This window comes from Pan troglodytes, chromosome 9 (assembly GCF_028858775.2).
Source record: "Pan troglodytes isolate AG18354 chromosome 9, NHGRI_mPanTro3-v2.0_pri, whole genome shotgun sequence".
Lineage (NCBI taxonomy): Eukaryota > Metazoa > Chordata > Mammalia > Primates > Hominidae > Pan > Pan troglodytes.
The window spans coordinates 4,336,598-4,364,094 of NC_072407.2; the positions used below are offsets into that span (position 1 = coordinate 4,336,598).

Below are 27,497 nucleotides of genomic sequence, written 5' to 3' on the forward strand. Positions count from 1 at the left end.
ATGGGTATGTGACCAGAGTGTTTCTAGGGAATAGAGACTCCCAAACAGTTCAACTGGGAAGTGAGGAGAGAATTTATTACTCAAAATCAAAGGGAAATGAAAAGAGGCCAACATAGAATGTCATTATTCTTTCTTGGTGGGGAATGGATTCCAGAGTCATTCTGTGACCTTTACATGACCTCCTTATTAGCATCTAAAAGCTTCCAGTGTAGGATGCAGCCAGCTAGGTTCTCTTCTAATGTAATAAAATTTGCTTCGGCAAATCTTATGCAGAGCCATCTCCAGGCTCCAGAAACAATAGGCTATAAATTACTGGATCTCCCATTTGATACAATGAAGTATGAGCACGGTCCTGAATGACTCCTCTACATACTACTCTGGGTGGCTTGAAGTGAATTTGATACAAGAACTGGAGCGAGCGCAAAGCAGAGCTAGATCTAGGATTAACGTGCTTGGGCCCAGCTCCTCACTACTCACCTATGAGTCTAGTTCCAGAACCCAAGTAGAGGATGGGGAAACAAGGCTCCTGACTTTTTTTCCCTAATGTCTGCATCTCTTTCACATTTCTTATCTCCTTGCAAAGAAACTAAACAGGCTCAACTGAAATAACTAAATGATTAAACCCTATACAGAGAATCTCCAAAGACTGACAAAATATCATTCAAGACTGTTACACAGACAACCTTGAGGATGACTTGATGTACCAGTGATCTACAATATTTGGGATCATTCCAAATTCCCATCAAGGATCTGCCTATATCAACAAAGGAGCCAAGGACCAACCATTCAAATGGGCCCTGCTGCCAAGCCTTTTTTTTTTTTTTTTTTTTTTACAATGCCATCTCTTCATATTGTTCCATTTAACAAAACTGCAGCCCTTCATCTATCCTTAAGTCCCTTGGTCAATGGTACAGAGCCAGAGTATGCTACTCCCTAGCAGGAAATCAACAGGATGACCTACTAAACACCATTCAGAAGATGCTAAGACCCATGAATTGCAACAGGAAAGAAAAGACAGAGAATTAGTCAGACAGGTACATGCTGTGCCAAAAATGCACTAAAGCCCCCACCCAATTCTGCCTAATCCTAGCTGGGCTGACACCAACCTGATGAGACAGGCCTATAAGATCTCAAACTAAAACAGAAACTTCTGAACTGGGTTCTTTTGAGCCCAGGAAGCAGCAGTAAATCATTAAAGAACAGATAAGTTCTTAAGGTGAGGGAGAGTTTCAGATAAATGGAATGCTGGTAGAACACAGGGCCCAAAGGAGTAAAAGTTAACCTAAGCCCAGGTAGAACCTTGTTTACTAGAGTATTAGGCATGGGTTGGGGCAACTATTCTAACCAGAAAAACTGGCTTCAGTGAGGGCAAGTTGGCAATCCAAGGTATAGCATGCATAGGGCTGGCAAAATTCAGGGTGGCTGAAGCAAAAGCTTCAGAACCAGACAGACCACATCTGGGGGTAGAGCACAAAACTCTCAAGAGATGAATCTTTGTAAGAGTGAGGCAGAACTATATAGCAGTTTTAGGAGATCTGTTGGTGCCCAGCAAGAGCTCCAAACGGGCTATATGCAGGGATGCAGGCTGTAGTCTCAGGAGAGGAGGTTCACAAAAGTCATTCAGTCCAAGACCTCAAACTGTGTTCTCTACTAAAAGGAATCAAGGCTCCCTAGAGAAATGGCTGACTCCATGTATGGTGCAGTATATTGATCCTGGAACATCTTTTTTGCCAGAAAGCAAGGAAGCCATCAAAGTCCAACAGGATCACGTCAAAAAGACATGAAAGTCAACTTGAAGAGATAATTATTAACCTAGATGAGACAATGTAAGCATCCAAAACAATAAAGACTGCAATGGCCTGAAATACATCAAATGCAAACAATAATCTATGAGTTCATAATGGTATTCAGAAAAAAAAACTACTGGTCATTAGAGGGAAGGTTACTAGGTCACTAATTTACTACTCTGAAAAGTGACTTAAGATGAGAGGTAGGGTGGAGAATTAGCTATTTATTCAGTCTTTCCTGTACAAACATAAATTTTTAGGGAGATTGAAGCAGACGAAACAAATCTGGAAAAATGGAGGTAACTGCTTAATCTGCGGGTTGGGTGCATGGAGGTTCAACATATTTCTTTTGTGTATATTTGAACCCCCTACAAAAAAAGCACAAGACAGAATGTGAGCCAAGCAGCTTAGGGTTTAGGCAAGGCTTCTGCCTACAAGAGACACTAGGATATGAGGGGTAGTTTTAGCCCTAATGGGCTGAGCCAACTGGAGGTATATAGGGAAGTGCTAAATTGCACAGGTATCATGTTGCCCAGCACTTGATCAAATCCTAGATCCTAGGTCTGCTTGGTAGCATGCTTCCTAGGTAGTGGATCTGAGGCTACCTATAGAACTTCCTTTGCAGTCATAATTCGCTCAGAAACTACAAAAGTGCTTGCTCTTGAAAATGGAGTCTTTGTCCATTTCATGCTTCTATAAAAGAATACCACAGACTGCATAATTTATAAAAAGGAAAAAAGGAAGGAAAGAAAAAAGGAAGGAAGGAGGGAAGGAGGGAAAAAGGGAAGGAGGGAAGGAAATGAAGGAAGGGAAAGAAGGAAAGGAAGGAAGGGAAAGAGAGAAAGAGGGAAGGAGGAAGGGAGGGAAGGAGGGAGGGAGGGAGAGAGAGAGGGAGGGAGGGGAAGGGAAGAAAAGGGAGGAGAAGGGAACAGAGGAAGAAAAGGAAAGGAAAGGAATAAATTTTATTTCTTAACAGTTCTGGATGTTAGGAAGTCCAAGGTTGAGGGGCCTGCATCTGGTAAGGGTCTTCTTGCTGCATCATCCCACTACAGAAGGCAGAAGGAAAAGAGAGTGCAAGAAAGCAAGAGGGCAAAAGGGACTGAACTCTGTTTTATGATAAGCCCACTCTGTGATTACTAATCTATTACCACAATGACAACATTAACTCATTCATGAAGGCTATTTTATTAGGCCCCACATCCCAACTGTTGCATTGAGGATTGAGTTTCCAGCACATAAACTTTGGGGGACACATTTAAACCATAGCAGAGCACTTAGGTTAATTCAGCTAAGAGGAGCTGGGAAAATCAAAGGCATGAGAAAGACAGCAAAAGCTAGCAGAGAGAAATGCACAGGTTAAGGAAAAAAGTCACAGTGAATCCTGTAGTGCAGGCTACTTTATCAAAAGCACCTAAAAAAGATCTCATTAACTCCCCCAGCTCACCTCCACCCACATCTAAAGAGCCACACACAGCACCACCAAAGGCAGCACAACGAGAACAGCATTCTCCTCAACAGACAAGCTGGGAGTATCTAGACACCTGACCTCAATAGCTCCAGAACAGCCCTAAAACATTTCCTCCCTAACCACCACTCAAGTCACCAGCTTGGAAAGTATTAAGAAAACCCGAATCCTGACACACCACTATGAAACAACTTAAAACAGCAAAGAACAATCCATTTAAACAGCAATGCCAGCTGTCGGGAAAAAAAGGAACAATGAGTAGAGGAGAAACAGACCTCTCAGGGTCCACCAAGACCCAGTCTCTCAGCTTCAGCACTTTTAAATGCAGAATCCATACCCCTCTGGGGCCTGTGGAGCTCCACAAGGCATGTCGTCCTCAAAGATAAATAAGCAGGCAAGCTGGCTAGAAAACCACTAAGGGTATTATTCTTTAAAGAATCTTTATAGGGTCAAAGAGGAATGGGTCTTAACTGGCTATGTGAACTCCCCACAGATTCTGAGGATGATGTCAGTATCCCTTTCCAGATGTGTTTAACACTTTGCAGTCACTTGTATTCCTGCCACTGAGTGCCAGTGCTTTGCTAATTTGAACTGATTCCAGCTCACGCTGACCCCAGCTCCCTGGATGTTACCATTAGCCAAGACTGTCACCCATACTGTACCCTTTCAAAGACTCCTAAAAACAGCTCTTCACCTACTCTTCCAAGACAAGTAAAAATGTCTGCCAAAGAAATGGGGAAAAAAGATTCAGAGAGTGAAAACAATTAATAATACTAACAAGAGAGCAAAAAGCAAAGGGGGAGGAGAAACTAGGAAAATCATATATGGGCTCTCACCTATTTCCATAGCTGGGCTAATGTCCTTTTGCTTGTGTCTGAATAAGGCACCAATTTTAAGCTGCTAATGAAAAAAAAAGAAAAAGAGAAAGAAGCAGGCCCAGGCTGGGCGCAGTGGTTCATGCCTGTAATCCCAGCACTTTGGGAGGCCGAGGCGGGTGGATCACCCAAGGTCAGGAGTTCTAGACCAGCCTGGTCAACATGGTGAAACACCATCTCTACTAAAAATACAAAAAATTAGCCAGGCATGGTGGCGCATGCCTGTAAATCCAGCTACTAAGGAGGCTGAGGCAGGAGAATTGCTTGAACCTGGAAGGCAGAGAATGTGGTGACCTGAGATCACGTCATTGCCCTCAAGCCATGGCAATGAGAACAAAATTCGGTAAAAACAAAACAAAACAAAACCACCATAAAATAACTCAGACTTAATTAAATACAACCCTAGTGGTGAATGACTAAAGATGGATTACTCATAACACAGATAACAGTCCAATAAGAATCCAGGCATCTTACCTTTTAATAACAAAAAAATCCTTTCCTTCGAAAGTAACATCCTCTCAAGGCCAGGAATTCCATTAGTAGAAAGCCTTCCTAAAAAACAAAATTCCTGGCCAGGCATGGGTTCATGTCTGTAATCTCAGCACTCTGGGAGGCCGAGGCGGGAAGATCACTTGATGTCAGGAGTCGAGGCGGGAAGATCACTTGACGTCAGGAATTCGAGACTGGCCCGGCCAACATGGTGAAACCCCATCTCCACTAAAAATACAAAAATTAGCCTGGTGTGGTGGTGGGCACCTGTAATCCCAGCGACTTGGGAGGCTAAGGCAGGAGAATCTCTTGAACCCAGGAGGCAGAGGTTGCAGTGACCAGCAAGGTTGCGCCATTGCACCCCAGCCTGGGCGATAAGAGTGAAAACTCCATCTCAAAAAAAAAAAAAAAATTCCTTTGGGAAGGCCTTCTACATAAAAATCTTCAACATGAGACTGGAAAAAAGGGTATGGGATCATCACTGGACCTTTGGCTTTTACAGCTCGAGCTATAAGAACAAAAAGAAAAAGGGATATCATTTAAACACAGTATGTAGAAAAGAATAATTATTGAATCTGTACTGGTCTTTAACTTTTACACTTTGATCTTTAATTCTGTTATTGTGATTGAGTCCAAAGAAAAATAGTATGAGTAAAATAAAAAGAACACCAAAAATGCTAATATTCTGTTTACCAAAGTCTGTAGTGAAATATCCCATTAAATCCAAGTGCAGTGACACACCCATAATCCCAAGCACTTTGGGAGGCTGAGGCAGGTGAATCTCCTGAAGTCAGGAGTTCAAGGCCAGCCTGGCCAACATGGTGAAACCCCAACTCTACTACAAATACAAAAATTAGGCAGGCGTGGTGGCAGAGGCCTGTAATCCCAGCTACTTAGGAGGCTGAGGCAGGGAGAATTGCTTGAACCCAGGAGGTGAGCTTGCCATGAGCTGAGATCATACCACTGCACTCCAGCGTGGGTGACAGAACAAAACTTCAACCTCAACAAAAAAAAAAAAACAAAAAAAACAGCTAGCAGGTGACATTTGCTATGGGGAGACTAGGGATATGATCTTGCTGCAATCCTTCCATTTTAGTCAATCTAAACAGTGTGAATCCATTCTGTTTCATCCCCACTCCACTCCAGAGCCAAAACAAGAAAATCAATTATATTTCTAGTTCTTTAAAAACATATCTAACTAAATCATCTAATTAAAAGATAATATGCATGGTTCCATACTCTAAAAGAAAACTTATGTCCTGCATATCATGGACATTTGATGAATGCTTATTCAGTTGACTGGTGTAGACTTCAATAATAACCTGTTCAATGCATTATGCCAGATGAATCTTGCATCTCAAAAGTAGAACAAATATTGTCCTTTCAGTTTTGTCTACCCATAAATGCAATATTTACTAATAAAAAGAAAATGAGTTTATTGTTCTAGAGAGTATGAGAATTTTGACAACATCAATTCTCCTGTCCTAGGACATAATTAATACTTAGAGGCATACTATTTCATGTGGAAGCTACCATTAAATCAATGTTAAGTGTTAATTACCTCACATAATCTTCTAATCTGACTTAAGACTGAAGACGTACCTCACAAAGTTGATTTATCAAGTTGTAAATCTTCACCTGTTGAATTCATAAGTTCATGTCTGAAAGGTGAGAATAAATACTTAATATTCACTAGGCAATATTCAGCAAAGTAATATCCACTAGTACATATTTAATATTTCATCATGAACTGCGGGTGTGAAGAGAAAAGACAGGCTGGGCGCAGTGGCTCACACCTGTAATCCCAGCAGTTTGGGAGGCCGAGGCAGGCAGATCATGAGGTCAGGAGTTCGAGACCAGCCTGGCCAACATGGTAAAACCCCGTCTGTACTAAAAGTACAATAATTAGCTGGGCATGGTGGCAGGCACCTGTAATCCCAGCTACTCAGGAGGCTGAGGCAGGAGAATTGCCTGAACCCAGGAGGTGGAGGTTGCAGAAACCATTATCACGCCACTGCATTCCAGCCTGGGCAAGAGAGCAAGATTCTGTCTCAATCAATCAATCAGTAAAAATATAAGGAGGAAGCATTTACTGTGTATTTATATGTCTGGTATTATGTGAAGCACTTTACTATCTTATCAAATCTTCGGGACAGATCTTCAGTTCTTATGACCACAAAAGAGGATACTAAAGCTCAGACAGGAGAAGAGACGTGGCCAGCCTGTGTCCCCAGGGCCTATGGTCTTACCACTAGGTTACGGTGTTTCCAGATATCACATGTTGTGAGATTTTTGCTTTAAAATGAACCAAAAAAAAACCAAAGGTGAAAAAGGCATAAGCTATTAAAAAGTGGGAGAAACACTAAGAGAACCTTAAGCATGTAACTAAAAATATTATGGAAATGTTATTGAATTCATTAGCAAATTTAGTGCTAGGTTTTCATTGAGGAGTAGGTTATATTACTCATGATGAAGAAAAATGTTCATTTTAAGTATATTAACATAAATGCCATCAATATTGTTTATCATGTTTAAATGTTCACTTAAAGCAATTCAGTTAAAATTCTGCATATCATACAATTTTATAGTTTGCTAGTAGGTTACAAGTAAATAGTCACCCAAATAAAAACATCATGTTTTCCACTGGTTGTTGCTCTTTTTTAGGTATTTGATGTATACCAACAGAGAGAGGATAATAACAAATCGCTAATTTCTTTCATCACTATATAAAGGTGGCTTCAGGATAGAATAGTATCAGGGCAATGATGAATTTGAAATCTAACATCAATTCAGTGATGCATCAAGATAAAAGTAGAGACAACAGGGGCACCTTGGTGAGTACTGAACATTTTATTTATTTATTTATTTTGAGATGGAGTTTTGCTCTTTTTGCCCAGGCTAGAGTGCAATGGTGCCAACCTCGCCTCACTGCAACCTCTGCCTCCTGGGTTCAAGCGATTCTCCTGCCTTGGCCTCCCGAATAGCTGGGATTACAGACATGCGCCACCACACCCGTCTAATTTTGTATTTTTAGTAGAGACGGGGTTTCTCCAAGTTGGTCAGGCTGGTCTCGAACTCCCGACCTAGATATCTGCCTGCCTTGGCCTCCCAAAGTGCTGGGATTACAGGTGTGAGCCACCGCACCCAGATGAATTCCAAATTTAACAAAGCAGACTAAGAGAAACAATTCATTTTAAAAAATAATATTTGGCCAGGCATGGCGGCTCACACCTGTAATCCCAGCACTTTGGGAGGCTGAGGTGAGTGGATCAGGAGGTCAGCAGTTCAACACCAGCCTAGCCAAGATCATGAAACCCCGTCTCTACTAAAAATACAAAAATCAGCCAGGCGTGGTGGCTGGTGCCTGTAATCCTAGCTGCTCGGGAGGCTGAGGCAGAGAACTGCTTGAACCCGGGAGGCAGAGGTTGCAGTGAGCCGAGATCGTGCCACTGCACTCCAGCCTGGGCGACAGAGTGAGGCTCCGTCTCAAAAAAAAATAAATAAATTATCCAATGAAATTCCTAAGATCCAGGGCTTTGCAATAAATATGTAAATAAATTTCCAATCTCCATACTGAAAGTTTAAAAGAAATGCTAACTAATAACTAAAGAAATACAACTTTTCCTCAGCTTTGCAGCAATCTAGAAACAAAGTGTGTAGACACTACAAAGCACCTTACAAGGAGAAACGTGTAAGGATGGCATGACTCGCCGGCAGCCCTGGGCTTGTCCACGGTACCCCCATGATGAACAGTAACTCCACTGTGTAAACGCCCATGAACATAAGATTACAGGACTTTTCCAGTTTAGACATACCATATTTTCTTTCAGACAATTCTTCAATTTGTTTACATAGATCAGCGATACGATGATTCCATTTCTCTGAAAATCAAGCAAAAGTTGCTTCTCAATAATACGTCCCTATGTCAGAGCAGCACTAACGTATAATGACTGATTTCATATATTTTACATTCTAACAGTCCATATCATTTTATTGCTTTCAAGAAAAAATTTCCCCTTTTTGGTGGTTCTTAGAATTGGTTTAATGGGAGACTATTAGAGAAGCTGAAAAGCAGGAGGGCAGAAAAGTTCAATCAAATTAAACACAATAACAGGGAGGTCACAATGAGGCGGTCTCCAGGGGTCTTTTAGCAAACTTCCTAAAACATGTCTCAGCTGTGTGAAATAAGACTTTAGAGCAGCCGGGTGCAGTGGTGCAGGCCTGTAATCCCAGCACTTTGGCAGCAGAGGCAGGCGGATCGCTTTGAGCTCAGGGCAACATAGCCAAAACCCCCCTCCCTAGCCCCACCCCCACCCTGTCCCTACCAAAAATACAAAACAGCAGGGCATGGTGGCGGGCGCCTGTAGTCCCAGCTACTCAGGAGGCTGAGGCAGGAGAATCACCTGAACCCAGGAGGCAGATATTGCAGTGAGCCAAGATCACGCCACTGCTAGCCTGGATGACAGAGCAAGACTCCACCTCAAAAAAACAAAAACAAAAACACAAGATTAAGAGGGACCCCCGACCTTACAGATACAAGTTTAAGAGGGACCCCTAAGCAAAAAATGCCAACCCTTTTTCTCCCAATCATTGAAACACCAGGAGGGTGTAACAGTTTTGCAGCCTAGCTGTAGCAGGCTGATGCCCCCAAGATGCCCATATCCTAATCCCGGGAACTGGTGAACATGACCTTATATGGCAAAAGGGGCTTTGCAGATATAATGAAGTTAAGGGTCTTTGGCTTTTGGGGTTGATGTACTCACTCGGATCCTTGTAAGAGCAGAGCAGGTGATGGAGAGGGTGGGAGGTGTAGTGACAGAAGCAGGAAACTCCAGTCATTCGAGACGGGCAGCACAAGCTGAGGAGTGCAGGCCACCTCTACGGCCAGGAAACGGATTCTCCTGCAGAGCCTCGGAAGCCACCGACCCTGCTCCCACCTTGACTCAGTAGGACTTACTGTAGAATTCTGGCCTTCAGACCTGTAAGGGAATACATTTTGGTTGTTTTAAGTCACTAAGTGTGTGGTAATTTGTTGCAGCAGCCACAGGAAACTAGTATTCTAGTGAAGCCTCAAAACCCCCCTGAAGGGGCTGGGCTCAGTGGCTCATGCCTGTAATCCCAGCACTTTGGGAGGCCAAGGTGGGTGGATCACTTGAGGTCAGGAGTTCGAGACCAGCCCAGCCAACATGGTGAAATGCCATCTATACAAAAAATACAAAAACTAGCCGGGCATGGTGGCACATGCCTGTAATCTCAGCTACTCAGGAGGCTGAGACAGGAGAACTGTTTGAACCCAGGGGGGCGGAGCTTGCAGTGAACTGAGATTCCACCACTGCACTCCAGCCTGGGTGACAGAGCGACACTCCATCTCGAAAACAAAACAAAACAAAAAAACCCCACCTGAAGGTTTCCAGTTCTGCCAGCAGTCTCCCACCCAACCCCCAGAAGCAGACATTCCATTGCTGTGGGCCATGGACAGGCAGAAGGAAGCACCTTCTCATGGCAGAGGCCTACCCAGGAGAAACCCAAGGGAAGGCACTGCTGGGCTGGCCCCTCTCTGCCAAGGCCATATTCTTTTTTGTTTGAGGCCAGTTTCACTCTGTCTCCCAGACTGGAGTGCAGGGGCACAATCTCGGCTCACTTCAACCTCTGCCTCCCCAGTTCAAGTGATTCTCCTGCCTCAGTCTCCTGAGTAGCTGGGATTACAGGAGTGTAGCATGCCTAGCTAATTTTTGTATTTCTAGTAGAGATGGGGTTTTGCCATGTTGCCCAGGCTGGACTCGAACTCCTTGCCTCAAGTAGTCCACCTGTCTCAGCCCCGCAAAGTGCTGGTATTACAGGAGTGAGCCACTGCACCCAGCATTTGCCAAGACCTTTGATGGCAGGCTTTTTCCAGGTGATCAGTCCTTGTCTGGTCTGGCTCTGCCCCACTCTCCTCACCTAGTTGGAATCCCTAGCTACTTTTCAGTAGAGGAGAGTGTGTACCCCAATCCCAGCTTGGTTCAGATCTGCATTTAACTCATGGAACCTGGCTGCTCCCCAGGTCCTGAAGAAAAAAACGGTCTCTCTGTGGGTATGATAAAAGATGGGCCTGTCCCCAGGACCCTGTGAGAGGGAAGCCCAATGTCCCACCAGGTTGGCAGGGCTGGGGAAGGGAAAGTGTTATGGCAGCCCCAAGAAAAAAAAGAGGCAGCAGAGGGAGCAGGACAGCGCTCACATGGAACTCATGCCACTGCCTGAGTGAGGGGAGGGAGGAGTGCATGCCAGTGACGTCAGGGGGCAGAGAGGCGCAGTTCCAGGGCGGCTTTCCCCCTCACTTCCTGCCATGTTACTCTGATCGCCTCCAGGTGAGCCTGCCCACTTTGTGCCCAGGGGCCTGTAGAAAACCACAGCTCCCCATGGTTATGGCCCCAGGAGTGGGGCAGAGCAGGGAGGAGTCCTGGACAGAGGAGAGGCAGGGGCAGGAGGGAGTAGGCCTCAAACTCCAGGAAGGGGCCCTTCTCATGGGTCCTGCTTTCTGGCTTCTCCTTCCTTACCCCTGGGCTGATCACTCGGGGAAGAACTGAGACAAAGTTTCTCACCCTCAGGCCCAAAGGGTTTAATTACTGGGCCCTTAGGGAGGTGTGAGCCCCCTGAAAGGATGCAAGGTTTGGTTTTGTTTTGTTTTGTTTTGTTTTTTGAGATAGAGTTTCACTCCTGTCGCCCAGGCTGGAGTGCAGTGGCGTGATCTCACCACACTACAACCTGCGCCTCCCAGATTCAAGTGATTCTCCTGCCTCAGTCTCTGGAGTAGCTGGGATTACAGGTGGCTGCCACCACGCCTGGCTAATTTTTTGTATTTTTAGTAGAGACAGGGTTTCGCCATGTTGGGCAGGCTGGTCTTGAACTCCTAACCTCAGGTGATCCGACTGGCTCCGCCTCCCAAAGTTCTGGGATTACATGAGCCACTGTGCTTGGCCACGACGAAAGGTTTTGTGTGGAGAGCATGTACATGCCTTTCTGGGAAAACAGTCCACAGCTCTTATTCTCAGCAGGCTTCACGGTCAAAAAAGGTTAGAACTCTTGCTACAGAGCTGTGGAAGCAGCTAGGTGAGGGGCCTGCCAAGGGCACTCTGGGCACTACCTGGGCACTCTCGAGCCCATCATCCCCTAGGCAGGCTGCACTGCTTGGTATTTGCAGAGCTGAGGGGGTGGGGCATGTGGGGACTGTGAAATCGCCCTGAGATGACCCACAGTCCTCAGCTGGGAAGTGAGCACTGCATCTCCTGCAGCGTCCTCCATCCCTAGAGCCATGGGGCCAGGAGAACTGGCCCTTGCAGCAAGTGAAAAGCCTATTATTGATTCCCTCCCTAGCCATGTAGACAGTGAACCAAGGCACTCATATCAGGTAAATGCCTTGTTCTCTGTTACCGAGGTAACCAGTAGGCATTCCCAGATACAGCGAAGGTCCTCACACCAAGATATGCACCTGGCCACCTGAGGAAAGAGAAAGGACTATCTGAGGGGATGGGGCTGAGCTGGGTGTGGAGTGGTCCTTGTGGGTCTTAGAGAGTGGGAGGGGGAGCAGCATGAGCCAGGCCTCGAGGCAGAAGGACAACCAGGAGACAGCCTGGAAAAAGTGCTGGACCCACAAGGGCTCAAGGCTGGCCAGAGGGGAGGTGGGATAGGCTGTAAAGTCCTGAGGTCTGAAGATTGGCCCTGGCAGGAAGAAACCAGGTAAGGTGGGGTGTTACCTACACCCTCGGGGCCAGATGCAGGCCAGAGCCAGCCAATTACCAGGCCCTTAGGGAGGTGTGAGCCCCTTGAAATGATGCAAGGTTTTTTGTTTTTGTTTTGGAGACGGAGTTTCGCTCTTGTCGCACAGGCTGGCACCTTTGCCCAGAGCAGGCACCAAGACTTCTGGCTCTGGGTGTGACATCACTCTGGGTAAAAGCCCCAGCCCCCACCAGGACCACCTACCCCCTAGACTACTTCAGGTGCTGAGCCCAAGCCAGGGGCAGGAAGCTAAACTGATGCCTAGGGTAATCCCAACAAAGTCCCTGGTTCCCCGCAGCTATGGGGCTGATGGGGAATTACAGCCCAAACCCCAGATGCTGGCTCTCAAACTAACACTGAGCCCTCAGTGCCCACAGGGAGATACAATCAGCGCACTTTCCAGATGGGGAAATGGGATCAGAGAAGTGCAACAGCCTTGCCCAATGCCCCAGACCAGGGCTCCAGGCCCAGAGTGTTCTTTTGTCACTGTGTTCAGAGGGCAGCAGCTGCTGTGATGTACCCACCTGAGCCTGGCAGCTTTCTCCAACTTTGGAAGCCCAGGAGCATGGCCCCTGTCCACAGATGCACCTGGCATGAGGCGTGCCCAGAGGGACAGAGGCAGATGAGTTTCGTCTCCTCCACTGGATTGTGAGGGCCTAGAAGGAGACAAGGGTCTGCTTGAGAAGGCAGTGAATAGCGAGCAGCCTGAGGCAGTGCCCCTCTGGATGGATGCGCAGTGCCTGGATGGAACCTGGCTCAGACAGAGCTCAGTTCTGCAGGTCCCTGAGGCATGGAGAGTTCACAGCTACCAAGTGTACGAGTCTGGATTCAAAGCCAACGGCGTGACTTCAAAGTCCCTGCCCTAGCCCCTGGACCACCCTTGCAGGCCCATCAGATGCCCAGGCCAGCAGCACAGCCGGCCAAGACCAGGGAAACTTAGGGAGCCTCAGAGCACCCCCAGGTATTCCAACCTAATCCTGGTACCCCGCCTCTCACCACCCTTCTTCCTGCTTTAACCTCAACCCCTACACAAAGCCTGGGCCACTTAATGTGGCATCAAACAGATGCCTCAATAAATCAGTCTAATCTTGAAAAAAAAAAAAGACTTAACAGATATACAATTGCACGTTAGAATGCTAAAGACCATAAACATATAACAACTTCAAGTACATATAAATTCAATATATATCCAATCATTGTAACTATGACACAGTAGAATATTAAAATACTATTTTCAAAATGTATACAAGCTTAATGTTCTATGTATTCAAACTATTTATTCAAAATACAAATCATCAACATAAATTGCCACTAATATTCAGTCCCTTCACAGGACACATGATTCACTGGGAGTTAATAAATTAGCAGCCGGCAGGCAGTGACACACAGCAAAAATGAAAACCAAGAGGTGAAATAGTTCTGAAATAAAGGTTTTAAAGCTAACAGAAATCACTGAATTACTAAGTCATTAGCACGAATTTTGAGCCAACTAACTAATTAATATGAGATGATACAATGTCCTATACTTTGGTAAATACTGACTATGTTTAAACAATGTCTGTAACGTGACTTGTAAAATGCTCCTGGCTTTACAAAGATGTGATTAAGATGTAGTAACACATGCTAAACCATTTCCCCCTGCAGAGCATGTGGTAACTTTCATCAGTCACATTGAGAGTCCAGAAGATAAAGGAAAAGGTCATGGATTTCGCTGAGAACTTACCAGAGTTGAACTCCCTCATTTTCCGTTCCCCAGCATTGGCGGGTTCTGGGACTGGTGGCTGTGGTGGCTCGTTGGTCTTTGTCTCTTAGAAGGTGGGGAATAATCATCATCTTGAAAAAGAAAAAATGGTCATTACTGAAGGAACCATCTTAGGTTACAGCCACCTCTGGGTCAATTCCCAACATTCAAAAGCTGAGCAGGGCTTTAAAGCTATCTTATTAATAATTATTTCTGTATTGCGAACTTCAGCATACTTTTTTCTAGTTACATTTGAAATGTTACTCTTTTGGGATGTGCTCAAGTGAGTACTGCTTTTTCCTCTGCCTTGCTTCATTACTTTTTAGTTTCCTTCATTTGAATCATCATTGTAAGTCTCCCCTTCTCCTCAAATAACTTTCAAATTGCTGCCAAGAACTATGTTCTATCTTAAGGCTTTTGAGAAAAAACTTTCAATGAAGAAATAGCCTCCTAAAGTTACACAAATATAGAAGAAACGGGATAAAATAAAGCTTAGATTGGAAAAAATATTTAAGATTATACAAAATTCACGCGTAAACAAGGGAAGCTGAGTAATTGTATGTTCAAATACTTTTAACAAGTGCAAAACATGTAGGCTTAAAGAAATAGAGCTGGCCAGGCATGGTGGTTCACACCTGTAATTCCAACAGTTTGGGAGGCCGAGGCAGGCAGATAACTTGAGGTCAGGAATTCGAGACCAGCCTGGCCAACAGAGTGAAACCCTCTCTCTACTAAAAATACAAAAATTAGGCCAGGAGTGATGGCTCATGCCTGTGATCCCAGCACTTTGAGAGGCCGAGGCGGGTAGATCACCTGAGGTCAGGAGTTTGAGACCAGCCTAACCAACATAGGGAAACCCCGTCTCTACTAAAACTACAACATTAGCCGGGTGTGGTGGCACATGCCTGTAATCCCAGCTACTCGGGAGGCTGAGGCAGGAGAATCCCTTGAACCCAAAAGGCAAAGATTGTGGTGAGCCACGATTGTGCCATTGCACTCCAGCCTGGGCAAAAACAGCGAAACTCCGTCTCAAAAAAAAAAAAAAAGAAAAAATTAGCCAGGCGTGGTGGCGCATGCCTGTAATCCCAGCTACTTGGGAGGCTGAGGCAGGAGAATCGCTTGAACCCAGGAGGCTGAAGTTGCGGTGAGCTGAGACTGCACCATTGCACTCCAGCCTGGGTAGCAGAGCAAGACCCTGTCTCAAAAAAAAAAAAAAAAAAAGAGAGAGAGAGAGAAAGAAAGAAAGAGGGCTACATTATTTATGAAATAGATACTGTTAACTCAGTCACCAGAAAGCCTGTGTATAAATGAGCAGTGAGATATTCAAGCACAGCACACACACACTTCTCAGGACAGCTGTCGTGAGAGTTCCATGCTTGTTTCCTTCTGGATACATCAGCAACTCACTCTGCTATGATCCTACAATATATCTCATGTTAGAGACATCTGGGCCAGGCACAGTGGCTGACGCCTGTAATCCTAACACTTTGGGAAGCCGAGGCAGGCAGATCACCTAAGGTCAGGAGTTCGAGACCAGCCTGGCCAACATGGTGAAATGCTGTCTCTACCAAAAATACAAAAAATTAGCTGGGCATGGTGGCGCGCGCCTGTAATCCCAGCTACTCGGGAGCCTGAGGCAGGAGAATCGCTTGAACCCGGGAGGTGGAGGTTGCAGTGAGCCGAGATCATGCCACTGCACTCCAGCATGGGGGACAGAGCAAGGCTCTGTCAAAAAAAAAAAAAAAAAAAACAGAAAAAGAAAAAGAAAAAAGAATTAGAGATATCTGGATCAAATCAGCTGCCAGTCTCGCAAAGTGTCGGGTAACATCCTATTAAGATTGCTGCTTACACATCATCTATAAAATACTGAAAATATCATTTTAAGAAATCTTTTTTTTATTTTGAGACAGAGTTTTGCTCATTGCCCAGGCTGGAGTGCGATGGTGTGATCTCAGCTCACTGCAATCTCTGCCCCCTGGGTTCAAGCAATTCTCCTTCCTCAGCCTCCTGAGTAGCTGGGATTACAGGCATGCACCACCACGCCTGGCTAATTTTGTATTTTCAGTTGAGACAGGGTTTCTCCATATTGGTCAGGCTGGTCTCGAACTCCTGACCTCAGGTGATCCACTGACCTTGGCCTCCCAAAGTGCTGGGATTACAGATGTGAGCCACCATGCCTAGCCAAGAAACCCTTATTTTAAAACAAGCCAGGCGCGGTGGCTCATGCCTATAATCCCAGCACTTTGGGAAGCCAAGGCGGGTGGATCATTTGACGTCAGTAGTTTGAGACCAGCCTGGGCAACATGTTGTAACCCCATCTCTACTAAAAATATATTTTAAAAATTAGCTGGGCATGGTGGTGGGCACCTGTAATCCCAGCTTCTCAGGAGGCTGAGGCAGGAGAACCACTTGAACCTGGGAGGTGGAGGTTGCAGTGAGCGGAGATCACGCCACTGCACTCTAGCCTGGGTGACAATAGAAAGACTCCATCTCAAAAACAAAACAAAACAAAACAAAAAACCACTAAAAAAAAGACTCCATTTCAAAAACAAAACTAAAACCAAAAACACAACACAAATGTAGTACACAAATGAAAATAATTACTGTGTTAAACACAGTTTCATAGAAAATAAAAGACCAATCAAATACAATAAGCTGCCTTTTTAGATGGGTATGATATTCTTCTTTCACAGCTAAAGAAACAGGCTCAGAGAATGTTATTTGATTGGACCGTGTCGCATTTCTGGACAGTGCAGCTGAGATCAGACTTTGTGTGTAACTCCACTAGCCTACCAGGATGCCTCTCATAAAGGTAAGAAATGTAAATTTGGCCTAATATACAAAGTTGCCAGGGCAGCACTGGGTCAATTCTACATACAGTACTTCTATGTTCATCAAGGGAAACCTTAAGGGAAAGTGAAAATGCTTCTAGAAGGCGACTGGACACCAGCGCCTTTGTTTGTTGCCTTTGGGCTCTTCTTCTAAGGCCAACAGTGACCTGAAATTATTGACTGGCTTTTCCAATCAAGTGGACAAAATGGTACCAAGGTCGCCAACATCGATGTAGAACATCGATGTTCTACAACATTGCTTAACGCAAGGGGAGACGCTCCTGACTCAGAGTGTTTAATTGCTCACCTACTTCTTTTTCTGCCCTCTTGGGCTTCTGAAATGAAAAGAACCCTGGGGTGATACAGTGAGTCAAAGGGGTGCCAGCCGCATCACAGCAAAATAGATTCCTAAAAAATCCCTGGCCTAAGATGACAGCCTTGGCTGGATCAGTTTGAATGTGCTGATAGTGGACATGGTAGAATGAAGGTGGTTGAAATGTTCATATTAAAGAACTTCCACCCAGATTGCAAGAAAAGAGACAGGAATGGAGATGGCAGCACGAGCCCCTACAATAAAAGCAGATGTTTTGAGATCAGTTATATTTCTTCTGACAAAAATTAAAGACAGAAACCAAAGTTTAGCCTGAGACTACAATTAATTGGGCAATAAGCCAGAGGCACATATGGCATAGACAGATTTAAACATTTCTCCCTGATATTAATACAAACACTAAAATTACAAATACATGGATTCCAAATAAAACAAATATTTAAAAAATTTAATGAATAAACACTGGGGTCTACAGTAGTATTTGAAGGAGATCTCACAAACAGGTTTGGTTTTTGAAGGTTAGAACTGGTGGTCTAGAGAATTCATTTCATTCCAGAGAAAGAAAGAGAGGAATTTCTTGGGTTCCTTCAGGAATGCGTCTAGCTTTGCCTCATCTTTGTTTGAACTATGGATACGGCAGAAGAAAACATGAGGATTTCACAGATTTAAGGTGCAAAAAGTCACTGGGTTCTCTAAGAAGTCTGGGATTCTTCTGCTGGAAAAATAAGTTTGTTGAGAAAAAATGAGTTGGAGGAGGCTGTTATTGAAGTGAAGCAGAATTGTTTTTACTAATCTGCTTATTACCCACTCTGTAGTGTGGAAACAAATTATTCATGCACAAGGTCCTCTTACTGTTCCTAGAATGCAGTGGAAAGAGAACAGATTAGTTTTCCTCCCTCAGAACACAACCCCTAGAAACATCCTACCTCAGATGAGATATTGCCTAATTATTTTCAAAAGACAGTGAAACATCATGGATGTAAATGTTTGCTGCAAAATAAATACATGCTAGAAACAGAAGCATCTGGGTCACAGCTATATTAGAGCTACCTGTGTTCCCCTGTCACTGACATTAAAACAAAAATGTCCAATACAATCATTCACAGCATGGGAGAGGGGAAGTTGAAGGATGGAAAGGCCAGGCATAAAAGGATTTCAGAATTTCCGTCCATAAGGAAGTGGCTTTGTGCACTGTCTGTTACTGCGTGCAAGGTGAAATTTGAAGAATGAAAACGTGCAGTAACAAGGGCTCTTTTGTCCAACTCACCTCTCCAGATACCAAGTTTCAGACATGTTGCATTTTAATTGAAAGGTTGATATAATTTTTTTTAAAGAACACTTGCGGTGTTTGAAGTGACAAAGGCTGCTGTGACAAAAAAGCAGGGAAAGGGAATTTTTTTTTAAAAAGCAAACAACAACAACAAAACCCCCACAGAAAAGCAAACAACAAACAAACAAAAAACAGAGGAAGAAGTCGAATACCCTGGGCTGTGGCTACTTCCAGGAAGGGGCTACAAGAGGCAGTTGGAAATTCTATTTGTTTTGCAACTGTGCGTTTTCCGGCCTGCTTCCTTTCTAAAGTATATTACTCTGATTTTGGTTCGTGAAGTTATCCATTTCTGTTTTCTGGAACAGCTATGTATTTTCTTTATCTATCATCTATCTATTTACCATCTATCTTTTCTACCTTTCGCTATCAAGAGCTTGGGTCAAGCAGGATAGAATTCCAGTGTATGTTCACTCTACCATTTAAAACAAGAGCTCTTGTAGGCATTCTCCATCACATCATAAACCTGAGCTTTCTAAAACAGGGTGTGGCAAACTACCATGCATGGACCATGTCTGACACAGTCTGCGTTTGTAAGTAAAGTTGAAATGGGACACAGCCAATACATGTGTTACATAATGTCTCTGGCTACTTTCATGGTATAATGGAAGAGCTGAGTCATTGAGAGAGAGACCATATGGCTTGGAAAACTTAAAATATTTAACATTTAGCCCCCTGCAGAAAATACTTGCTGACTCTTGTTTTAAAAGATCTCTGTTTAGAATGCTACCTATTGCGTTCTGGATAGAATCACAACTCTTTACCACAATTGACACAGCTTCAGCCCTGCTTCTATATCCAGCCTCATCTATTTCTGCTCCTCCTCCTTATTTTCCTTCTGGCCATGCTGATGGATTGTCAGCTTCCCAGATGTGCGAGAATCTCTCCTCCCTTCCCAACATTCTCATGCTCTCCCTCTGCCTCTCAAGAACTTCCTGCCCCATCTCTCATGACAAATCCTTTCTACATTCTTTAAGATGCAGCCCCTTTGCTCCTTCCTTAAGGATGTCTGTCTGGCTCTATTTTGGGTGACGTGCTCCTTCTGCATCTCCCAGAGCCAGCCTGTGTGTGTCAGCTACAACATTTCTTTGCATCTCTGTGTCATATATCACCAAATCTGCCTAAGCTTGCATGAGTCACTGCATGACAACTTCAGACTCCACCAGCATTGTCCCCACTAACCACAAGGCTTAGACATTCGTCCAGTATGCTCGGGGTTGTGGGGTGGTAGCAGTAACCAGCTGGTGACCATCATTTCTTACATCAGAATCAAATCTGTAGATCTCTGCCATTCATAAGTATTTGGAGTTTAAAATTAGCATAAAGATTTTCCTTAAAATAAGAACAAATGGCTTGAGTAGGCTTTTGGAACATAGGATGTTTCCACTGGTTCATTTCTGTGTTCAATATTCCCACATGAATCTAAACACGACTCTGCTCTTAGTAGCTATGTGACCCTGGGAAAGTCACTCAATCTCCCTCAGCTAAATTTTGTTGTGTGAGTAATGAGGAGAGAGTTGTGATTTGTATTTAGTGAATAATAACAAACAAAAGGCATTTAGCTTTCTGGAACCTGGTATGTAGTAGAACCTCATGAAATACTAGCTCTGTTGATAAAACTAGACTGAAAGAAGCTTTCAAAGTCAACAACAGTTTGAGGCAGTGAAGGACGTATAGGAGAAGCTGCTGCTGCAGCCTGTAGCTCCTGGAAGCCCGTTTTGTCCATGATTTAGCAGGAATGCATTACCCTTCCATGAGGAGGCACTGCCCACAGAAACCAAGGCCATTCTTTGAAGACAAACATGTCTTAATAGCCTTTACATTATGTAATAGTGTAATACAAATAATAATTTATTATTAGTAATAATGTGAAATTATTTACAGTACCCTAACCCTAACCCTAACCCCTAATCCTAACCCTAACCCTAACCCAACCCTAACCCTAACCCAACCCTAACCCTAGCCCCTAACCCTAACCCTAACCCCAACCCCTAACCCCTAACCCTAACCCTAAAACCCTAACCCTAAAACCCTAACCATAACCCTTACCCTTACCCTAATCCTAACCCTAATCCTTACCCTTACCCTTACCCTGACCCTAAGCCTAATCCTTACCCTTATCCTACCCCTAACCCTTAACCCCTAACCCCTAACCCTAACCCTTAACCCTAACCATAACCCTAAAACCCTAACCCTAACCCTCACCCTCACCCCTCACCCAAACCATAATCCCTAACCCCTAACCCTAACCCTTGACCCTAACCCTTGACCCTAACCCTGACCCTTGACCCTTAACCCTAACACTAACCCTAACCCCTAACCCTAACACTTAACCCTTAACCCTCATCCTCACCCTCACCCTCACCCCTAACCCCTAACCCCTAACCCAAACCCTAACCCTAAACCCTAACCCTAAACCCAACCCGAACCCTAACCTGAACCCTAACCCGAACCATAAACCTGAACCCTAAACCCGAACCCGAACCCTAACCATAACCCGAACCCAAACCCGAACCCTAACCCCTAACCCCTAACCCTAACCCTACCCTAACCCAACCCTAACCCAACCCTAACTCTGGCCCTAGCCCTAGCCCTAAGCCCTAAGCCCTAAGCCTAACCCCAACCCCAACCCCAACCCCAACCCCAACCCTAACCCTAACCCTTCCTCAGCCTCTCAACCTGCTTGGGTTACAGGTATGAGCCCGGGTGCCTGGCCAAACATTCCATTTTATATGTATATGCTAGGAATGAATAATCTCTAAACCAAATTATGAAAATTCTACCTTAAACAATACCAATAGCAATATTATACTTAGGAATAAATGGAATGAAACGACAAGACTTAGATGAGGGAAATTATAAGACATTACTTAAGGAAATTAAACTTCCAATAAATGTAAAAATGTATCTTATTTGTGGATTTGTAGACCACATTGTTAAGTTTCCCAAAGTACACAAAGCAATCCGTGGATTCGATGTTATTCCTACAAAAATCCCAAAGGCCTTGGGACAGAAGTGGATAAGCTGATCCTGATCACATCCCAATTTCAAATTTTATTACAAAGGAACAGTAATAAAAACAGTGGGATCCTCGCACAGGAATAAACAGAAAGATCAACTGAATTGAATTGGGAGTCCAGACAGAAAACAATACCTCTATGCTCAACTGATTTTAGACAAGGTCCATTACCAGTAAATTGGGGAAAGAATCCTGTCCTCAACAAGTGATGTAAGGCAACTCTTGCTATCCACATAAAGGGAAATGAAATTGTATCCTTACCTCATACCACATAAAAAATTAACTTACAATGGATCAAAGACCAAAACAGGTGAAAACTAAAAACTCTGGAAGAAAACATACAGTTAAGCATTCATGACCTTACATGTAGCAATAGTTTCCTACATCTGACACCAAAAGCACAGACCACAAAAGGAAAAATAAATCAATTTAATTCCTCAAAATTTACAACTTTTACGTCTCAGAAGACATGAAGAAAAAAGTTGAAAGACAAAATGTTATAATAGGAAAAACAACTGTCTTATAGTATACTCTCAACACTCAACACAAAACACTTCTGTTACCAGATACATGGGTTTTTTCCCCACACAGACCAAATCTTGGGTACCAGCTGGGTGTCCTACAGTGCAACCTAATTGTGACAGTAAATGGAGAAAGCATCAGACCCCACAGGCTAAGGACTCAGTCCTAGGAATACACGTCATGCCCCTTGTTGCTTGCAAATTTAAATGACAAACACAAGGATGGTAAAAAGAAAGTGACTTTATGCCAGAGCTTAGCTGAAGGGAATGTACAGGCTCTTGCCTTACGGGAAGCGCTTCCACTTTCTGGGCAGAAAGCGGGGCTTTCGGACTTGCCAGAATGGCATGCAGGGGATGAGGTGAGGAGGTGCGGGGTCTATGGGACATGCTCTGATGTTTTCTCCATTAGGTGGTCTTGCTAGCACCACCACGGGCACAGCCAGGTTGTAAATTGACTGTTGTCTGCTGCCAATCTCCTGGTGGGGGAGAGATATGGAAGTGCCAGTTTGTTTCAAGGTTTGGTCCCTGGAACTTATAAGTAATCACACAGTTGGAAAAGTTTGCAGTATAGGAAGTGTCTGGTGGAGAGACAGTAAAGCTTATAATTGCATTCCTAAAGAGCTAAGTGCAGGAACAACAAAATGGTAAAACTAATTCATTTCTTCTTTAAGAAAATATGGGTAGTCAGTTACAAGACTGTAACCATTTAAGATGCCAACCACAAACAGTAGGTTCCCAGGTTACCTTCTGTCTGACTTTGCTACAGATTGGAGGCTCCCACAACACCCTTATTGGGTTCAGCAATTTGATACATCACATTACACAACCCATGAAAGCAGTGTACTTACTATTCCTGACTCATTACCAAGGATCTTTTAAATGCTACAAATGAAAAGCCAGATGAAGAGATGCACAAGGTGAGGTATATGGAAGGAATGCAGGCCTCCCATGCCCTCGCCAGATATGATCCTCCCAGTATCTCCTGTGTTGGGAGAGCAACACAGATGCTCTCCCAACCCTGTCCTTTATTACACAGGCAGATTGGTTACGTCTGTGGCCATAGGTGATCAACTCAACAATCAGCACCTCTCCCCTTCACAGAGACGGGACGGGGGAAGAAATTTCAAATCCTCTAATGACAAGGTTGCTTCCCTTGGCAGCCAGCCCCACTGAGGCTGTCCAGGTGCCCCCAGCCATCAATCATTTCATTAGCATACGAAAGACACATTACTTCGTACATTCCCGAGGCTTAGCGCTCTGTTTCAGGACACTGCAGCAGAGACCACACATTAACTCTTATTACGTTCCAACAACCTATAAAATGGAAGAAAATGTCTGCACATTAGACACTTCATCAGTGTCTGTTATCCAGAATGTATAAAGAACTTTTACAACTCCACAGCAAAGACAACCCAATCTAAAAATTGACAAAAGACTTTAATACACACTTCACCAACAAGCACATGAAAAGATGCTTAACATCATTACCATAATTAAAACCATAAAGAGATAACCCTTAACTCACACAAGAATAGTTATACTAAAAAATAACAAGTGTTGACAAAGATGTGCAGAAACTTGAACTCTTAAACACTGCTTGTGACAATATGAAATGGTGCAGCCTACGTGTAAAATAATTTGATGTTTCCTCATAAAGTTACAAATAGATTTACCATATGAGTCAATGATTCCATTCCTAGGTATATACCACAAAGACCTGAAAACAACTGTTCAAACAAAAACCTGTGTGCTCTTTAAATGTGTCAAGGTAACAAATATGCAGGAAAGTCTGGGGAACAGTTCCAGGAAAAGAAAACTGGATCCTAATGAAAAAAAAAAAAAACCACATTATACTCCCAAGTGTGGCACGAGGTAAAAGTGAAGTGAGTTTGTGGACCGAATTATCATGTAGGAACAATGCTGATTTCCTGATCTAGGGGTTATGTGGTAGTTACCTGGGAGAGTGTCCATGCTTTCAGTGCAATATACCGCAGTATTTTGTGCGACACTGCAAATCTGGTATGGCAATAACTGTTGGGGAATCTAAGGGAAGAAACAAGTTGTACTTTGTACTACTACTGGAAGTTGCTTAGAAATATGACATTATTGGAAAGTAAGTTACTTTTTAAAACAACCATGTCAATACCATGCCAGCAAAGCAGACACATCATCAAAATCCATTACAGAGGCTATAGTTCAGCCAAAGCTGTAAAACCCTTAAAAAAGTCTCAATGTCAACAGAGTCCACTTAGTAGATATTATTATATTTATTAGTATTAGAGGCCATTATGTCAATATATTAGTGTTAGGGCATGGTATGGACATTTAGATTAGTGTTAGGGAATGGTGTGGATATTGTATTGGTGTTGGGGAATGGTGCAGATATTACATTAGTGTTAGGGCATGGTGTGGATATTATTACATTAGTATTAGAAGCGATGGTGTGGATTAGATGAGTATTAGGGCTTGGTGTGGATATTATTACATTAGTATTAGAAGGGATGGTGTGGATTAGATGAGTGGTAGGGCATGGTGTGGATATTATTACATTAGTATTAGAAGCGATGGTGTGCATTAGATCAGTGATAGGTCATGGTGTGGATATTATTACAATAGTATTAGAAGCGATGGTGTGGACTAGATCAGTGATAGGGCATGGTGTGGACATTATTACAATAGTATTAGAAGCGATGGTGTGGACTAGATCAGTGATAGGGCATGGTGTGGATATTATTACATTAGTATCAGAAGCGATGGTGTGGATCAGATGAGTGTTAGGGCATGGTGTGGATACTATTACATTAGTATTAGAAGCGATGGTGTGGACTAGATCAGTGATAGGGCATGGTGTGGATACTATTACATTAATATTGGAAGCGATGGTGTGGACTAGATCAGTGATAGGGCATGGTGTGGATATTATTACATTAGTATTAGAAGCGATGGTGTGGATTACATCAGTGATAGGGCATGGTGTGGATATTATTACATTAGTATTGGAAGCGATGGTGTGGACTAGGTCAGTGATAGGGCATGATGTGGATATTATTACATTAGTATTGGAAGCGATGGTGTGGATTAGATCAGTGATAGGGCATGGTGTGGATATTATTACATTAGTATTAGAAGCGATGGTGTGGATTAGATCAGTGATAGGGCATGGTGTGGATATTATTACATTAATATTGGAAGCGATGGTGTGGACTAGATCAGTGATAGGGCATGGTGTGGATATTAATTACTACATTAGTATTGGAAGCGATGGTGTGGATTAGATCAGTGATAGGGCATGGTGTGGATATTATTACATTAGTATTGGAAGCGATGGTGTGGACTAGATCAGTGATAGGGCATGGTGTGGATATTATTACATTAATATTGGAAGCGATGGTGTGGACTAGATCAGTGATAGGGCATGGTGTGGATATTATTACATTAGTATTGGAAGCGATGGTGTGGATTAGATCAGTGATAGGGCATGGTGTGGATATTATTACATTAGTATTGGAAGCGATGGTGTGGACTAGATCAGTGATAGGGCATTGTGTGGATATTATTACATTAGTATTAGAAGGGATGGTGTGGATTAGATGAGTGGTAGGGCATGATGTGGATATTATTACATTAGTATTGGAAGTGATGGTGTGGATTAGATCAGTGATAGGGCATGGTGTGGATATTATTACATTAGTATTGGAAGCGATGGTGTGGACTAGATCAGTGATAGGGCATGATGTGGATATTACTACATTAGTATTGGAAGCGATGGTGTGGATTAGATCAGTGATAGGGCATGGTGTGGATATTATTACATTAGTATTGGAAGCGATGGTGTGGATTAGATCAGTGATAGGGCATGGTGTGGATATTATTACATTAGTATTGGAAGCGATGGTGTGGACTAGATCAGTGATAGGGCATGGTGTGGATATTATTACATTAATATTGGAAGCGATGGTGTGGACTAGATCAGTGATAGGGCATGGTGTGGATATTATTACATTAGTATTGGAAGCGATGGTGTGGACTAGATCAGTGATAGGGCATGGTGTGGATATTATTACATTAATATTGGAAGCGATGGTGTGGACTAGATCAGTGATAGGGCATGGTGTGGATATTATTACATTAGTATTGGAAGCGATGGTGTGGATTACATCAGTGTTAGGGCATGGTGTGGATATTATTACATTAGTATTGGAAGCGATGGTGTGGACTAGATCAGTGATAGGGCATGGTGTGGATATTATTACATTAGTATTGGAAGCGATGGTGTGGATTAGATCAGTGATAGGGCATGGTGTGGATATTATTACATTAGTATTGGAAGCGATGGTGTGGATTAGATCAGTGATAGGGCATGGTGTGGATATTATTACATTAGTATTGGAAGCGATGGTGTGGATTAGATCAGTGATAGGGCATGGTGTGGATATTATTACATTAGTATTAGAAGCGATGGTGTCGATTAGATCAGTGATAGGGCATGGTGTGGATATTATTACGTTAGTATTGGAAGCGATGGTGTGGACTAGGTCAGTGATAGGGCATGATGTGGATATTATTACATTAGTATTGGAAGCGATGGTGTGGACTAGATCAGTGTTAGGGCATGGTGTGGATATTAATTACTACATTAGTATTGGAAGCGATGGTGTGGATTAGATCAGTGATAGGGCATGGTGTGGATATTATTACATTAGTATTGGAAGCGATGGTGTGGACTAGATCAGTGATAGGGCATGGTGTGGATATTATTACATTAGTATTGGAAGCGATGGTGTGGACTGGATCAGTGATAGGGCATGGTGTGGATATTATTACATTAGTATTGGAAGCGATGGTGTGGATTAGATGCGTGTTAGGGCATGGTGTGGATATTATTACATTAGTATTGGAAGCGATGGTGTGGACTAGATCAGTGATAGGGCATGGTGTGGATATTACTACATTAGTATTGGAAGCGATGGTGTGGATTAGATGCGTGTTAGGGCATGGTGTGGATATTACTACATTAGTATTGGAAGCGATGGTGTGGATTAGATGCGTGTTAGGGCATGGTGTGGATATTATTACATTAGTATTGGAAGCGATGGTGTGGACTAGATCAGTGATAGGGCATGGTGTGGATATTATTACATTAGTATTGGAAGCGATGGTGTGGACTAGATCAGTGATAGGGCATGGTGTGGATATTATTACATTAGTATTAGAAGCGATGGTGTAGATTACATCAGTGTTAGGGCATGGTGTGGATATTATTACATTAGTATTGGAAGCGATGGTGTGGACTAGATCAGTGATAGGGCATGGTGTGGATATTATTACATTAGTATTGGAAGCGATGGTGTGGACT

At 43.5% G+C, this 27,497-nt stretch overlaps 1 protein-coding gene across 4 annotated transcripts in view; it reads right to left on the reverse strand.

Moving 5' to 3' along the window:
* The window catches only part of LOC112207799 (uncharacterized), a 57,022-nt gene that overhangs the window by 23,883 nt on the left and 5,642 nt on the right, over positions 1–27,497 (reverse strand). For all 4 annotated transcript variants that reach the window (XR_010147409.1, XR_010147410.1, XR_010147408.1 and 1 more), the window contains exons 2-8: positions 24,097–24,184; positions 14,095–14,204; positions 12,896–13,027; positions 9,380–9,595; positions 8,432–8,497; positions 6,219–6,277; positions 4,602–5,124 (exon numbers count right to left, since the gene is read on the reverse strand). The gene's annotated coding sequence lies outside the window, so the exon portion shown is untranslated. The remainder of the gene's footprint in view (positions 1–4,601; positions 5,125–6,218; positions 6,278–8,431; positions 8,498–9,379; positions 9,596–12,895; positions 13,028–14,094; positions 14,205–24,096; positions 24,185–27,497) is intronic.